Raw genomic sequence first — 16,042 nt, forward strand, 5'->3', positions numbered from 1 at the left:
TAAGGGTTCATTGGTTTCTTGTGAATCAAAATTATTATTATTATTTTTTAAAGTGTTAGTTTTAAATTTGTTTATTTATTTTTTTGGCATTTAGCCGATTAATATATTTTAAATGTGAAAATAAACTAAACATTTTTTTGTTAATTAGGTGTGTGTTTAAATTTCTTATAATTAAATATTATTTTAATAGATTATAAAAATTGATTATTTCTTAAAATATAATTTTTAAATGCAAGCAACAAAATGAAGAAAAAGTTATTCTAATGTGGGTCATTTTAGAAAAAATGAGTATTTTGGAAAAATAATTAAGGATATTATAGCTTTTTTTTCTAAAGAAATTAGACAATAATTTTCTTAAAATTATCATATTCTAGAAGATCGGATTGCTAAGATTTTATTTGAATAACAAAAAAATATAAAAAATAATAAAAAAATAGTCAAGCATAAATATGTCATCTATTTGAGATTGTAAGAAAAAAAAAAAATACATTAGCTAAACCCTAGTTGTTTTAATGATTATAATTATTGTAATGTTGAAAATGATAGTTTACTCTTATAATGATAAACTTGATTAGATGACACAATAAAAGTCCACATTAAAGGCTATTATTAAAATCTTATAGGCTATCACTAAGTCTATATCAGACATTACCACAAAAATTTATAATGAATGTTATTACAAATGTCAGAGGTGATGATTGTGAGATATAATAGCAGATGAACTCTTTCTATACCCTTATTTGTAATTTTTTTCACAAGTAACACATCACTCTAAATTTTTTATGTATATGTGTGAGAACCCTAATTTTTCATCAAAATTATGATGGCTTTGCTATGAACAATTATTAGGTCAAACGTAGCTCTACGTTCGGACGCCAATAACATATCGCCACTTGGCCTTACTCAATACCGCGTGGTTCGACGACTTGACCCGGGATTGCTATGTTCGCATATTGCTCGGTATTGCTCTAGGTATTGCTAGGTATTGCTCGGTATTGCTTGGCAATAATGAAAAATATCGCTCTGTGAAGATCAATACCGAGCAATTTCGAGAAATACCGAACTCGGTATTTATCGGTATTGTGCGATATTGGTCTTCACAGAATGATATTTCTCGTTATTGCCGAGCAAAATCGTCCAATACGTACCGAGCAAATACCGAGCAATACCTAGCAACACGCGAAAATAGCAATCCCGTCCCCGTTCCGGGTTGGGGTTGTCAGGCCGCGCGGTAAATAGTGAGAACACGTGATACTATTTTACTGACATCCGAACGTAGAGCTACGTCAGGTGACCAGACCAAATAAAAAGTTACTATGCTACCGCTCATGAATGCAAGTGAATTGTTAAATCATTTTGAACTCTTGTGTTCTTATATCTTTGTTATTTTCCCCTTTGAAGTTTGAATTTTAGAGCTTTTGGAGAATATATAAAAGGCTTTAAAGTCTGGCCCATTTTATGTATCTTTGTTTTGGAAGCAAGTACAACTATGTTAAAAAAACCTAGAAATCTTCTAAATGCCAGCCTCCCTTCTTGTCTTTCACTGGCCTTCAGCTTTAATCCTGTGAATTTGTTGGTTCTTTTTACACATTTTTTTTTTCTTTTTATACATTTAAACTATCATAGTAATCAGAAGTAGCTCTAGAAAGAGCAAATCCCCTCATTTAAATGATAATATATATGGTAGGTGATTTGTGGCTAGCCGTGATTGCAAACGGTCGGCAGCGATGGCATCGACGATGGTGGCCAATTACGATTAACTTGTTGAGGTGCTTTCATTCAACAAATTCTAGAAGTAACTTATATATATATATATATATAATTAGAGAGTCGTCTTAGATGGTTTGGTCACATAAAACGACAGCGTTCCGATGACCCGATTAGAAAAATAGAGGCATTAAATTTAACTTATATTAAGAAAGGTAGAGGTATACCTAAAAAGACTTGGTTAAAAAACATTAAAAATCTTTATTAGATTTAAATGAGAATTTAACTTTTAATAGGACACAATCAATTTAATGCATTTGGATATACCAATGAGAAACTGGAGTTAATTATCAAAAAAAAAAAAAATCTTTGTGAAGTGTTATCCACATCTCATCAATTTTTTTCCTCTCAATATATATAGTTCATTTTTGTGCTATGAATTTAACTCTTGACACTAATAATTCTTTAGAATATAGCTAATCTTAATTTAGCTCATTCCCATATACATACATATACATTCATTAATACATAAATAAACAATACATATATAGACTAATATATGACTAAAAAATATTAAAAATGAATTATAATTTAAATTATAAAATTAATAAACTTAGCTAAAATCAGCTTCAAACTAATCATGCAACTGATGATATATATACTTTTTTTACTTAGCTAATTTTTTACTCCAATTTCCTGCAAGTGTTTATGTCACAAGACAGTAACCATGAACTAAAGCAGAAGAAATTTTTATTGTTCTTGTTCTTAGGTTTATATGATCTTTATATGAGAACTCATTCGATAATGATTTTCAGATGTTTTTCTTTTATTATAATAATATAAAAAAATGAGATGAAAATACATTAAAAATAAACTATAAAATGAAAATAAAACCAATCAAAAATATAATCCACATTTCTTTTTCATCAAACTAAACACTAACATTTTCATATCACTTGCATTTGCAATAATTTGCTTTTTTTTTCAATAAATCAAACAACCCATAAATAAAAATGATTTTCCACATTGCATTGAGACTTGAACTTCGTTTGATATAACTTTTTTGGTACTTTTTAAAATAATTTTTTAGTACAAAAATTTCTTGAACTAAAAAATTTTTGTATTAAAAAATAATTTTAGAAAGCAATAAAAAAATTGTCCCAAACAATATCTTAAGCTATAAAAACGCTATTGCTTATTCATTAATGAAACTTCCTTAGCGGCTCTTCGTATATAATGTTTCTAGAATAGACACCAGTTTGAATTATTGAAAAGCTATTTTAGTTTGAATAGACACCAATTTTAAATTTACTACATGAAATGGAAGGCTTCCTGGCTCAAAAACAAAATTAAGAATTGTACATTGCAAGGACCAGAAAATGCTTCCATTAGGGGTGCAAACGAGTCGAGTCGAGCTCGAGTTGAGGGGTGTTCGAGTCGAGCTCGACTGTCAAATACCGAGCTCAGCTAGAGCTCGAACTCGAGTTGAGCTCAAGCTCGACTCGTCTCACATCGAGCGGCTCGTCGAGCGCCGTCCCGAACAGGTTAGTAGTCGCAAACTCCGTCGTCCCGAGCTTCATTGTCGCCATCCCGGCCTCCGTCGTCGACCTTATCGAGCTCCGTCATCACCGTCCCGAGCTCTGTCGGTGCCTACCCGACCTCCGTCGTCGACCTCCCTAGCTCCATTGTCACTCGTCCCGAGCTCTCCCGTCGCCCTCCCGGCCTTCGTCATCCACATCCTGGCCTCCGTCCCATCTCGTCCAAATCGAGCCTCCGATTCATTTTCCCGCCTGGCCTTCGTGAGCTACTCGACGAGCTGTCGAGCTCCATAAGCCGTCGAGCTCAAATTCGTGTTCGAGCTCAACTTGCGAGCTCGATAAGCTCGACTCGTCGAGCCTTTTACCGAGTCGAGCTCGAGTCATCTCATGAGCCGGCTTGACTCGGTTGCACTCCTAGCTTCCATCAATAGGTTATTGCCAAACTTACAACGTAATTCTCATATTAGTTGTTGATGACAGTAAAAGAACAACCAATAAGTCTATTTTGGAAGGGACCAAAATCAGATGCGACCATTTTTATCAGTCGTGTGCACGTGAGTTGATAGAACCATAAGAAATCTACTCCAGTTAGAGAAAAAATTGGCATTACTGATTTGGATTCATTTTGCAAGAAACAAAACATTATCATAAAAGGTATTAAACATTCAGTTAAATACAAAAAATGCACCATATCACATACACAAACTCTTGCTAGCGCTTACCATTCTCCAAGAGATTCAAAAAGAAGTCGAAGCAGGTATTGAGAAGCTCTGAATGTACTGAGAATTAATTGCTAGGCAGCTCAAAATGTTTCCTTCTATCTAAAGATAACTTGTACACTTGTTAAATTCATCTCAAGGAAACTAAAGAAAATCTGAAGAAAATAAATTTGGCTATACCATGCTTCCTAAGCCTGCAGATCAAGTCAGATGAGGAGAGTACAACTCAATCTTCAAGCACTAGCATCAAACATTTACCCTAAACATGCTAAGCGAATGAAGAGCAGGAAAAAAAAAAAAAAAAATCAAGTGCTAGAGTGAAGGAAAGCAACGAACAGAAGCATTCTCTCTCTTTATATATATATATATATATATATTCTTTCCTTTTTTTTTTAAGAGAATGAGTTACCTAAACACTCATCTATTTGACAAGTTCCCCGAATATTCAGGCATTCAACAAGTTCTCCTAGTACTCAGTTATCCGGCAAGTATGTTGAGTATTTTCTTATTTGACAAGATTTTATCATATAAAATGATAATAACAATTTTCTTTAAGAACTTCAAATGAATCTTTGAATAAAAATTTACAAGAGCAAAGATAAAAAAAATTGATTTTTTATGAATAAAAGATGTTTAAGTCATATCTGCTCCACATTCTTGATACTTCTTTGCCAGTATGAGTGTATGGTCGGTAGATGCCAGGGCCAATTACTTCTTTGATAATATAGGATGCTTCCCAGGTAGAACCTAAACTAAACCCAGTATTGATTATCGAGCTACATCATCAACTTCTTTGAGTATTAAATCACAAGCTCAAAAATTTTTTTTTTTCGAGCATTTGAGTTGTAATACCTGACGACTCTCCTTTTATCATCTTCCTGCTTAACAGATGATTGAATTTTGAGTTCTTTAAAGAAGTTGAATATTATTTTGAGCCATTCTTCATTTGCACTTCTCCATTCATCAAGCACTCCTTCAAAGCTAAAAAAATAAAAAATAAAAAAAAATTAAAAAAAAAAAAGCACTCCTTCAAAGCTTGAAGTGGCAACTATGACTGTAGAGGTTGTGCTCGACGAGAAAGATAGCTTTTGCAGCATGAGAGAGTGCAAAGGGTATCTACCAAGTCTCCAATGATAGAGTCGTCCTCAATGCGGAGAAAACTGAGGGAAGCAATAGCTCACTTGCTTTTCAACCCATCCCGTTTCTTTTTCAACAAGTTAAGAATCAACGTGTTGGCCATCTCTACCTGGCCATTTATCTTTGGATGATGAATTGAAGTGAAATTGAGCTGAATTCCCTTTCTTTTATAGAACTCCTTGATTTTCTTATTAGAGAATTGTAGACCATCGTCGATAATGATCACCATTGAAAGGACATATTTGCAGATGATGTCCGCCCATATGAAGGTTCGAACAACTCCAGTAGTAATCTTAGAGAATGTCGTTGCATCAATTCACTTTGTGCAATAATCTATCATCACTAAGATAAATTTTTTCTATCCCCTTGAAGGAAGGAAAGGGTTAATAAGTTCATGCCCAAAACAACAAAAGGCCATGGGCTTGAGATCGACTACAACTTGTGAGAAGGCTGAAGTTGCATTAGTACAAATTTTTGGCATGGAATGCATCTTTCCTCAGTGAAGGCCAAATATATCCCTATCTTAGCATGCGATTGGGCAAAATTCGTCTCTAAAATGGCTATCACACTAACTAATGTGAACTTCTGTGAGAATATCATCGACTTCAAATTCTTTTACGCATCTTGTCCACACCTGAATAACTCTTTATCAACGAGCAACTACTGAGTTGCATTTATTTAAGTTACTAAGGATCTTTGACATTCACAAAAATAATGCTCGATTTAAGTACTTGATGAATGGATCCACCCAACTTGGTTTTAAGAGTTGGTCGACCTCCATTACTTATGTTTCTTCAATTGTAGGATGAGTAAGTTCCAAACTAGGTCATCCATTAGCATTTTATATTGTAAAAAGCAAGTCAGCGAATTGGTTGTCATTTTTAAACATGTGGCATATTGTAAAATATTCGAACTTCCTAATTCCATTTTGAATAAGTATTTCTAAAGAGCTACTTCCTTTATTTCATATTGCTCATTGATTTAATTTACTACAAGTTGTAAGTCAGAGAATGTTGTTAAGTGTTTTGCGTCTACTCCAATAGCAAACCTCAAGCTAGCGATCAACGCTTCATATTCAGCTTGATTATTGGTTATTTGAAAACCAATTTTGACAGTATGTGAAGCTATAGTTCTTACTGGAGCCCTCAAACTAACTCCAATGCCAACCCCATCGATATAGGGTCCATAAGAAGTCGGCCATGAAATCAGAAAGTGCCTACACCTTGTTGTCCATTCTTAGAGTGTTTTATGCTCCACAGCTCATTTGAATAGTCATCAGAGTGGCTCAACTTCGTCATGACCGACTTTAATGGACAGTCGGTTACAACCAGAATCTAGTACACCTAAAGGTAAGTCGAAGTCGTTGCACAGAGATAATCAAAGCCCGAGCTAGTTTTCCATGATCAGATAGTGTATCTCAGGCATGCGTATAAATTTGCTCATATAAAAGATTGACCCTTGCTTCCCTTCATGAATGAGAACCGATTGCAGACTTTGAATATAGGCGATGAAGAGATGAGCGACTTTAATTATTAAAATACGACTTCACATTCTTTGCTCCAAACAAAGTGTTTAGCACTTTCTAAAACTTTGAAGAGTGGAAAATGCTTATCACCCAACTATGAGATAAATCGACTTAGGCCAGCAATTCGCCTTGTCAACTTCTACTCTTCTTTCACATTTTAAGGTAGGGTAGTTTGAGAATTGCTTTGAATTTATTTGGATTCATTTTAATATCTTTAATGTAAGAAAAAAAGCCCAAAAACTTCCCAGATCCAACTCCAAAGGTGCACTTTAAAGGGTTCAACTTTATAATGTACCTTTTTAGAGTAGCAAATGTTTTATGAGAACTTCAATGTGTTGTTTTGGTATTTTATTTTCTTATAAAGATGTCATCACCCATGTGTAGTGGGATAATGGCTTGATGTTGTTATTGTTGTTGTATAAAGATGTCATCAATAAAAATCAGAACATTTCGCCCTTCTAATCTCAAAAAATGTAATCCATCATCCTTTGCATACTGCACATACATTGTTAAATCAAAGGGGGCATTAAATTACAACAACACAATCCATCATCTATGCTAAACATTGTATTCTCACAGTCGACTAGGTGTATTTTGATTTGATAGTATCCAAGAAAGGGGACCAAGAAACTCAACATTGGTACTCGACTGCATAATCGACTAGAGCATCAATCCACGACAACGATAACCATCTTTTGGATAGATTGATTTCAAATTAGTGAATTCGAGACGCATACATCATTTTCCATTCGATTTATATACCATTGCTACATTTTAGATCCATTTTGAGTATTGCACCTCTTGAATGAATCGAGTCTCCACCAACTTTTGAACTTCTTCACTAATTAATTCAGCCAGCTTAATCGCCACTGGCCTCATCTTCTGCTTTATTGGCCTCATCTTCTTATCAATATTTAGTCTATGAAAGGCTACATTGATGACCACACCCGACGTTTTGCCAGCTAACTAGAAAAATACATCCACATTCTCCCAAAGAGTTATGAACAATTCAACCCTTCATCAAACACAATACTAATTCTAAAAGTGTGGTCTTTGTTTCTTCAAAGATTGGCACTTCAATTATTTCAACAATATCTAACATGAACCCTCTTTCCACATCAAGTTCAAGAGTTCCTTCTTGAACATTTCTCAATGCGTTGAGGAAGTTAGGTCTTGCTTGTGGTAAGTCACACCTAATTGAAACTACAAGACCACTTGCAAGAAACTTCATAACGACATTATATATAGAGATGACTACTTGAAAAGTGTTTAGCAATGGTCAACAAAAGATTGTGGTGTACGTAGTTGATGCATTGACTACGATAAAATCGGCCATAACAATAAATTGCCTTTCTCCTTCTCTGCAAGTAATTGGTAGGTCAAGACTCTGGCTCCAGAAAGTATCCTCATCCTCCTCCGGCAAATCCACTCTAGGAGGGGCTCTCAGAATCCTCTTTAGTTCTCTTTAAACCAAATAGCCTTAGCTTGAATTGAGCTTTTTTTGGATATTTGGATGTACAACAACTAAGTTCACATAGAGAGATAATATCCACTAGTACATATACAAAAATATTATATAAATATTTTTATCACTATTATATCACTTGTATTCTTCCCTATTTCTCATATTTCCTCTCTAAGTCTTAGCATGATTCCTCCACAATTTAAACTTGTCACCTCCTATGTTGACTTACTTGTTAGTCATCAGCGCCTGTGAAAGTCATTGATTACTTCTTTTAAAGACCTCTGCCTTGTAACTATCACATAATACCTTCAATGCTCGTTATCAATCACCCAATATAGAAATTCATATGTACGACACTAATCAATATAACTACTAACCTTTGATCACTTCATTGGCCACTTCTCTAACATCTGCCTCTACATCTTGGCTAACTGAAGACAAAGAAAGAATGATGCCCTTCAATAACATGCAACAATCTCTTCATATAATGCTTGAAGGTGGTAGGTATGAAGGATTTGATGCAAATATAATCTTATAACCACCGAACATGAAAATCAATCATATTTTGATCCAAATCTTATCCAAGATTTTCATGGATTTAAAGTCTTTGAAATCAAACTTTTGTGAGAGAGAAAGTAGACTCCACATCTAATATAATATTCATTTTTTACTTCCTCAAATCTAGATCAATGTTACCATTGCCATTTGTGATACCATTTAACTAAACATTTGCTTGTTAAGTTATGCATCACTTAAGTAAATTAATAATTTAAAATACTGAAATAAGTATTAAGTATTATTAGAACATGCATGAGATTAGAAATCAACTCAAAGAAGGTTTAAGAAAAATATTTCATGATTTGAGCATTTATAATACAAAGTGGAAGATGCAGTTGGAAAGAGGGAAGACCAAAGCATAGAAAGGAAAAAGGTAGACCACAAGCTCAAATTTACATCACATGCGACACTCATAGGAAGGACAATAAAAAAGGAGGATTGATAAGGTTGGTCTTGATAGTTGGGATGAGGCTACTAATGTTGGAGTTAATAAGTATTAGCATAAAAGTCAAAAATTTTGATGCATTTGAAGGTTGCTTCTCTTGCTATCACAAACAGAAGATAGGGCATGCAAAGATATTATTGTTCTCAGGGCGCTGCATTGATTTCAGCTGTATTATTCAAGAAAAAATATTTTCAGTTTAAAGTAACTTTAACGTGCTTCGTTGGAAATAATTTTCAGATAATGTAACTAAATGTTCACGATGTTCTATTGCTGTGGAATTCTAGAGTACTAATAGGAGACGTCAAGAAAGATAAAATGGAGATTCTCAGCATTGGTATCAAATCCTAAGCATGAAAATGTTGTTTACGGATAGGTGAACATGAAACATCCCTAATTTAGTTATGTAGAATCTAAAAAGAAGGATAAACTTCGTAGACCAATTAGTGGATTAAAAAAGTTAAATTATGGACCAATATATCAAAAGAGAATTTCAAACCTTTTGCATCTTCTATTAATGTTACATTTGGTCTACCTATTATCCATCTTAATTCTTCAACATTAACTTTATCTACCCATTATACTAGTGTTTTTTATACCCTTCATTATAAATACCCAACCCACGTAAACTTATTTCTCACGATATTATCTTCAATAGATGCTACTCCTAATTTTTTTTTTAATATAATCATTTCTCGATCTTTTCTCTCTAGTATTGTCGAACGCTATTTTCACATTTTCATTTATGACACATTCAACTTTGCTATGAATAACCTTTATATCACATAACATTCAAAATCATATAGTATAGTTGGCCTAATTGTGTTTTCTAAAACTTAAATGCAAGTATCCACAATACCCTCTTTTTGCATGATAAAACTTGACCCTTCTTCCTTCTAAACACACGGTTCCCGTGACATCCTCTTTCTGCATGATATAAGTTCTATTCTCATTTATATCACAACTCTTTTATCTAAAAGATACAAGATACTTAAATCTAACAAACTTGGGTATCTCCTTATATTCTAATAATGTTCTCAAACAACTATTAATATCACACTCATTAAATTATACATCATATAATCATATATTGTTCTGCTGATCCTAAACCCTTTATTTTCTAAACATTTTCATTATTCTTTCTCATATATTATAAAAAAAGTTTCATTGATTAAAAATATAGCTATAAAAGTGATGTGAAACCACATAGGAATTGCATGTATAAATTTATAATGATTGAATTAGGCGTCGTAACTTAAACTTAATGTTTCACTTTGAAAAGATTTTACGAATTTAAAGTTGTTTAAATTGATATGGCAAGTAACCACACAATAGAAGACAAGTTCTCAAAATAATATCAAGATTATAATGAAAATAAGTAGTGCAACAAACAAACAATCCATCATGTAACAAAGAGAGAATTCACCTCGAGTTTCCTTCACTCGCACTCTTTAAGGGTTAGTGAAAGAAGAATCGCTACAATATGGAAGATGCCACCACGAAGGAGAGGAAGCCGGGATAGAGATCCAACGAAAGTTAGCCGGAGGAGGGGCTATGTGTAGACGACCGGTGATCCACCAACGTCCAGAGGGAAGATGCTTGACTTCTTTTCTTGCAAGAGGGCTCATGGGATGAGAGTAATTCCAATAAGGTGGGCAAGAAAGAAGGCCGGCCAAGTGTGGAGGGAATTAGGGTTTGTGGGGTCTAGGTTTGGGGTTATGAAAAGAGTATTAAATATGAAATTAATTTTAGATTTAATTAAATGAGGGAAAAGAATTTGAAATTCAAATTCAAATTTAAATATGAGTTAGGGGAATTAGAGTTATTAAATCCTCTTTAAAATTAATTACCATGGAGGGTAATCAATTAAGAGAATTAATTGAGGGTGGAGGGAAGGATTAGAATTCAAATTTTGAATTCTAAATTTGGGCATAAGGGGGGCCGACGGTATGGATGAGGGTGAGGGAAGTTGAGAGGGGAATTAATGCTTCATAATTTTTTGGTTCACTTTAGGGAAGAGAATAAATAATTCTTAAATTAGATTCAAATTGAAAACTTTCATAATTTGAAAAGGCTAATTTAGAAATGTATTTGAAATCCAAATTTGAATTTCAAATTGGATTAAATTCTCTCCCGAAATAAGTGGGCTAATTAAGATAATTGTTAATGATGATTAAAATCATCATCAAGAGGGCAAGGGTGAGGTGGCCGGCGGTGGAGCAAGGGGATGGGGGGTATTGGTGGTATGAAAGTTGATCAATTGGTGGGGGAGGGGCCGGTGGGCTAGAGGGTGGGTGTGGGTGGTTGACGGGTGATGGGTGGAGTGGAGATTGAATTAATTAGATCCACAAATTGAGCACTTTCATAATATGGATTATGTCAATTTAGGAAAGAATTCAAAATCTGAATTTGAGATCAGATTTTGAATTGGAGTTCCCTCCTAATCTTCATGCTCCACTTTTGGAAAGAGGCAAGATAATCAATTTTGGATCCATGGGAGGGGAAGGCCGGCAGTTAGGGTTTGGGTGGCATTTGGCTAAGGAGGAAGGGGTGTGGGTTAAGTGGGAGGGATCTTGTTGAGGTTGACCGGCGGCTTGAGAACTTGAAGTGGCCGACAGGTGTTAGGGGAAGAAGAGGTGGCTGGATGTAGGGGAAAGGAAGAAACGATAAGAAAATACTACGAGTACTAACGGCGAGTCCCGGAATTCATCGGCGACTGACAGGTGTTGCAAGGCCCTCTCCTCAGGTTTCTCCTCTCAAGAACTCACAAAGAGATCAAGCAAGAAATCTAGAAATTTTCATTCATAATCATCATCATCAAAATACAAGATCAAGGACCAAATATATAGGCCTCATAGAGAAAGAAAAGAAATGACAAAAGTACCCATAGGGCTACAACTCAACTCAACACAAAAGCAAGGGTACAAACATAAATAAAGAAAATATGAACTAATACATAAAATATCAAATATATAAGCTCCTCATCGTAGCCATCGATCTACGATGCTTCTAGCAGTAGACATTCCAGAATCTCCTATTGATGTCCTCATCAAAAAGTCATACATTAAGGTACCTTACTATGAATATCCTTTATAAGCATTTTCAAAACAAGCACACAAAGATGCAAAACTGATATTGATCCTTGATATAATATTATGTGATTGAGAACTCTTTGATTATTCTACAACTTCTTTTAATACTAATCAATACTCCATTATACATATTTTTAATAAATTGACTAAAAATCTTAATAATGCCCACCAAAATAATTCTCACAGCACAAAATCATATGCCTTATCAAAATGACTAAAAATCATATTAAAATCAATTCGTAGCTCTCAACATTTTTCTGTTAATTTTTTTAGCATAAAAATAGCCTCCACAATAAAACTTAAAAACATAAAATAAATATGTTTCTCCGATGCCAAAATAATCTTAAGCCTATGCATTCCTCCCATAACTTCATTGCATGACTTACATAAGTTTAATTCCCAAATATTATCACAATCATGAGCATTTTTTTCATGAAATAGTTTTATATGGAATACACAATCCTGCGCATTTATATGTTCTTTAATATTTGAATTAAAATATTTTTCTATAATTATTTCGCATCATTTTACTCTTCGAAATATTTTCATATGGAATACACAGCGCCGAGTTCAATCACGCTGAGGCGTCCGTTTCCTACATTGCAACACCAATTTTCTCTGTTTGCAAGCGCCGCAACGGTTCCATAGTTAGCACTGTGGCGTTACATAGCATCGCTGCACCAAAATTTAGCACTGCAATACTAGGTGTCTTGGAAAAATGAGTGTCGAAGCGCCATGCCTTTTCACACCTCAGCACTGGATTCTCCATTCGAGCACCCCAGCGCTCGAACTTCTGGAGAACTGCGGCGGAGCAATTACAAAAGCGAGGAGCCGCACTGATTCAACTATAGACACGTCATTTCAATTAGTAACCATGCCACATAGCCAGCACCGCAACAGAGCAGACTTTACAGCGCCGAGATGCTAGTTCATTTTTCACCGTCACGACGCCACCTTGTCAAGTGTTGCGGCGCTTGAACCCGATCCTATACTAATTATAAATAGTTTTTTCATTATGTTGTTTGGATAGTTATATTACTTGAGTGAATTCTTGTAATTTTAGTGTTTTTCTTTAATGTCCTCTTAGAGTAAAGTCTAAGAGAGGCTAGAGAAGTGAAATATACTTTCCTAGTGTAGATCTTAACCTGTTTGTGTAAGCAACTCTGTGATTGGTGGAATGAGTGTATAAAAAAATCATTTGATCCTTTCGGGTGACAATTTTCTTATTACTTCTCTTTTATCTTTTCTTTCAATGAATAAATAAAGATGAGTTTGTATGTTATTTCCTCAATGTCTGACTAATTCTCTAGTTTTGGGCTAATGATATAGAAAGCATAGTATATACTAATATAGAGTCTTGTGCTTTAATAAATGTACTGATGTTTTCAATATCTCCCGAACTTCATTTAAAGCATACAATGACAATATGTGTAGTTAAAATATAATGTGATGCGTAGCCTCGATAGAGGAATACTGGAATAATTAAGAATATTAAAATGGAATATTGACATGCCTAGACATAGGATGTTTAAATATTCTAGGTTCTATGGAGCTAGTAAAACTGTAGGAAGGCCTTAAACCTTTCTTTTTACACCTACAAGCTTGATAGAGATCTAGGGAAGCATATGCTCTGATCCACACTACTATTAAGAGTCTCATTAAAAAAGCTAAGTTATTTACATTCATTAGTCCAAAACATTTTATTCTTGTAAGTATCAAAAATATTGTTTGCAAGTCATTATTTTCTTTTAGTGACAAAAACTCCAAACATCGATCATTTTCATTTTCAGTAGGATAAATGGTGCATTTGAAATAAACAGTAGTAGTTAAGTTACAGTTTTAGCAGAACACTTCCTCATGGGTTTGACACTCTACTCTTTCACTTTATTATTTGATTCGGTACGTATGTTTGCGTAATTTAGTGAATTGTTAGTCTATTACTAATTTTATATCTAAACATAATTTAAACTCAGCGAGTCTCATATTAGCTCACTATAAGCTAGCTCCATCACCTTGCAGTCCTTTATTTTATGCTGAAAAGTATAACTATTCCTTTCAATAAAATACCATAAATAGCATAAAATAAAGTATCCCAAAGCTTCTTGTGATCATTTGGGATCAAATCATTTCCCCAAGTACACCTAAAGCTCTAAATTTTATACATCTTCAAAGATAAATTCACCTCAATATTTTGAATCAATCCATAATATACCTTATTATATTGTTCATTATACTCTTCAAAAGAATTCCATCTAAAAAACTCTCCTTCAATAATTTCCCATAAGAATCATTTTCATCTTTCCTTGATGACTTCATATTAAACTAGCATATTATTATCTTCACATTTGATGCATCTAATATGATCCACATCTCTAAATATATTATCTCTTTCCTAAACTGTGAAAATGCCAATAAGATGGCCTTAATTCCCCGATCTTTCCTGCAAATAGCTGAGAGAGGTCAATTTCAATCCTGACAAACTAAAAGCATTATGTAAAGTAGCCCTAGGACATAAGACGGCTATAGGTTAGGCAGATCGAAGCAATGCAGCCACGGAACTCTGCATGAGATGAAACAATCATCAAATTCTTATATTGTCCTTTATTTTTGGGGCAAGATACCTATTTTCCTTCTATCTCTGGCAGATCACATTTGGAACCCTCTCTCTCTCTCTCTCTCTCTCTCTCTCTCTCTCTCTCTCTCTCTCCCTCTCTCTCCCCTCCAGAACCTTGGTATCACAATTTTCTATAAGCGTCCAGTCAAATGCCTCTTGAAGCAAGTGATGAAAATTTCGACAAATACCACAACAAAATTTGTTGGGATCAATAACTCACGGTATATTTTTGGCTTTCAAAAACGATACTTGATCTACAGGCAATACGAAGTTCAATGTAAGGTAATTTTGAACCCAAAAAAAAAAAAAAAAATCGAAACTCTACGGGAACAGAACACAGATGGGAAAAAGCCAAAAAACATTAAATGTAGACATTAGATAGGAGAGAGCTTAATGGTTCTGCACATCACGAACTGAAATGCTGGGAGTAAAAGATGGATTCTCAATGATAATCGTACCTGCAGAATAGCCTATCATTTTCTGTAGGACTAGGGTTCTTACCGCTCCAAGCCGAACTAGTTCGCGGAAGAAGATAACTGTTGGAATATCAAATTTATGTATTTATATGTACAACGATTAAATAGATAGAAATTAAAAAAAAATTAAAAAAAGTTTAATTAGATTATTAATATTTGAATAAAAAATAAAAAATAAATATAAAAATATATTTTATAAATAATTAAACTTTAAATATTATTTATATAGTTATTTAAAAAATTTATATTAATAACAATGGTTTCAATGTAAATATACTTTTGCACACTATACAAAATTATTTTTTATTTAAAGCATTTAGAAGCAAGATATATATCTTAATATTTTAAAAAATTAAGAATAAATAGAATATACAAATTTATATTAAATTTTTAATATTTAAATGCTAAAAAAATATTCTATGATTAAGAACATAAATATATGCTATCCAATGATTTTTTATCAAAAAATTTTGCAAAATTAATTTGAAATCTCTCTCTTAAAAATTATAAATAAACGCTTATTATATATAGAAGAATTTCGGAGCATAGACTTAGAGTTGGAGAGAGTTCTACCAATGATCAATACTTATACATAAATTAAATCATTTTTTTAAGCTATAATTTTATGATTGGAAGTCAATCTTATAATCTTTAGACTAAGACTTCGTTTTAATGTTTTTTTAATGTTTCTTAAAACAAATTATTTTACATAAATTTAATTTTTTTACTAAAAATTTATTTTAAGAGGCAATAAGTAAACAATCTCAAA

At 33.5% G+C, this 16,042-nt stretch overlaps 1 long non-coding RNA gene across 1 annotated transcript; it reads right to left on the reverse strand.

Annotated features, from left to right (window-relative positions):
• Positions 1 to 9,169: 9,169 nt before the first annotated feature.
• LOC114579619 lies at positions 9,170 to 15,329 on the reverse strand. The gene is made up of 2 exons (XR_003700693.1): positions 15,256 to 15,329; positions 9,170 to 9,260 (listed from the first exon to the last, which is right to left on the reverse strand). It is a non-coding gene; the product is annotated as an uncharacterized LOC114579619 (long non-coding RNA).
• Between the last annotated feature and the right edge of the window lie 713 nt (positions 15,330 to 16,042).

Source organism: Dendrobium catenatum, unplaced genomic scaffold, assembly GCF_001605985.2.
Source record: "Dendrobium catenatum unplaced genomic scaffold, ASM160598v2 fragScaff_scaffold_54, whole genome shotgun sequence".
Taxonomy (NCBI): domain Eukaryota; kingdom Viridiplantae; phylum Streptophyta; class Magnoliopsida; order Asparagales; family Orchidaceae; genus Dendrobium; species Dendrobium catenatum.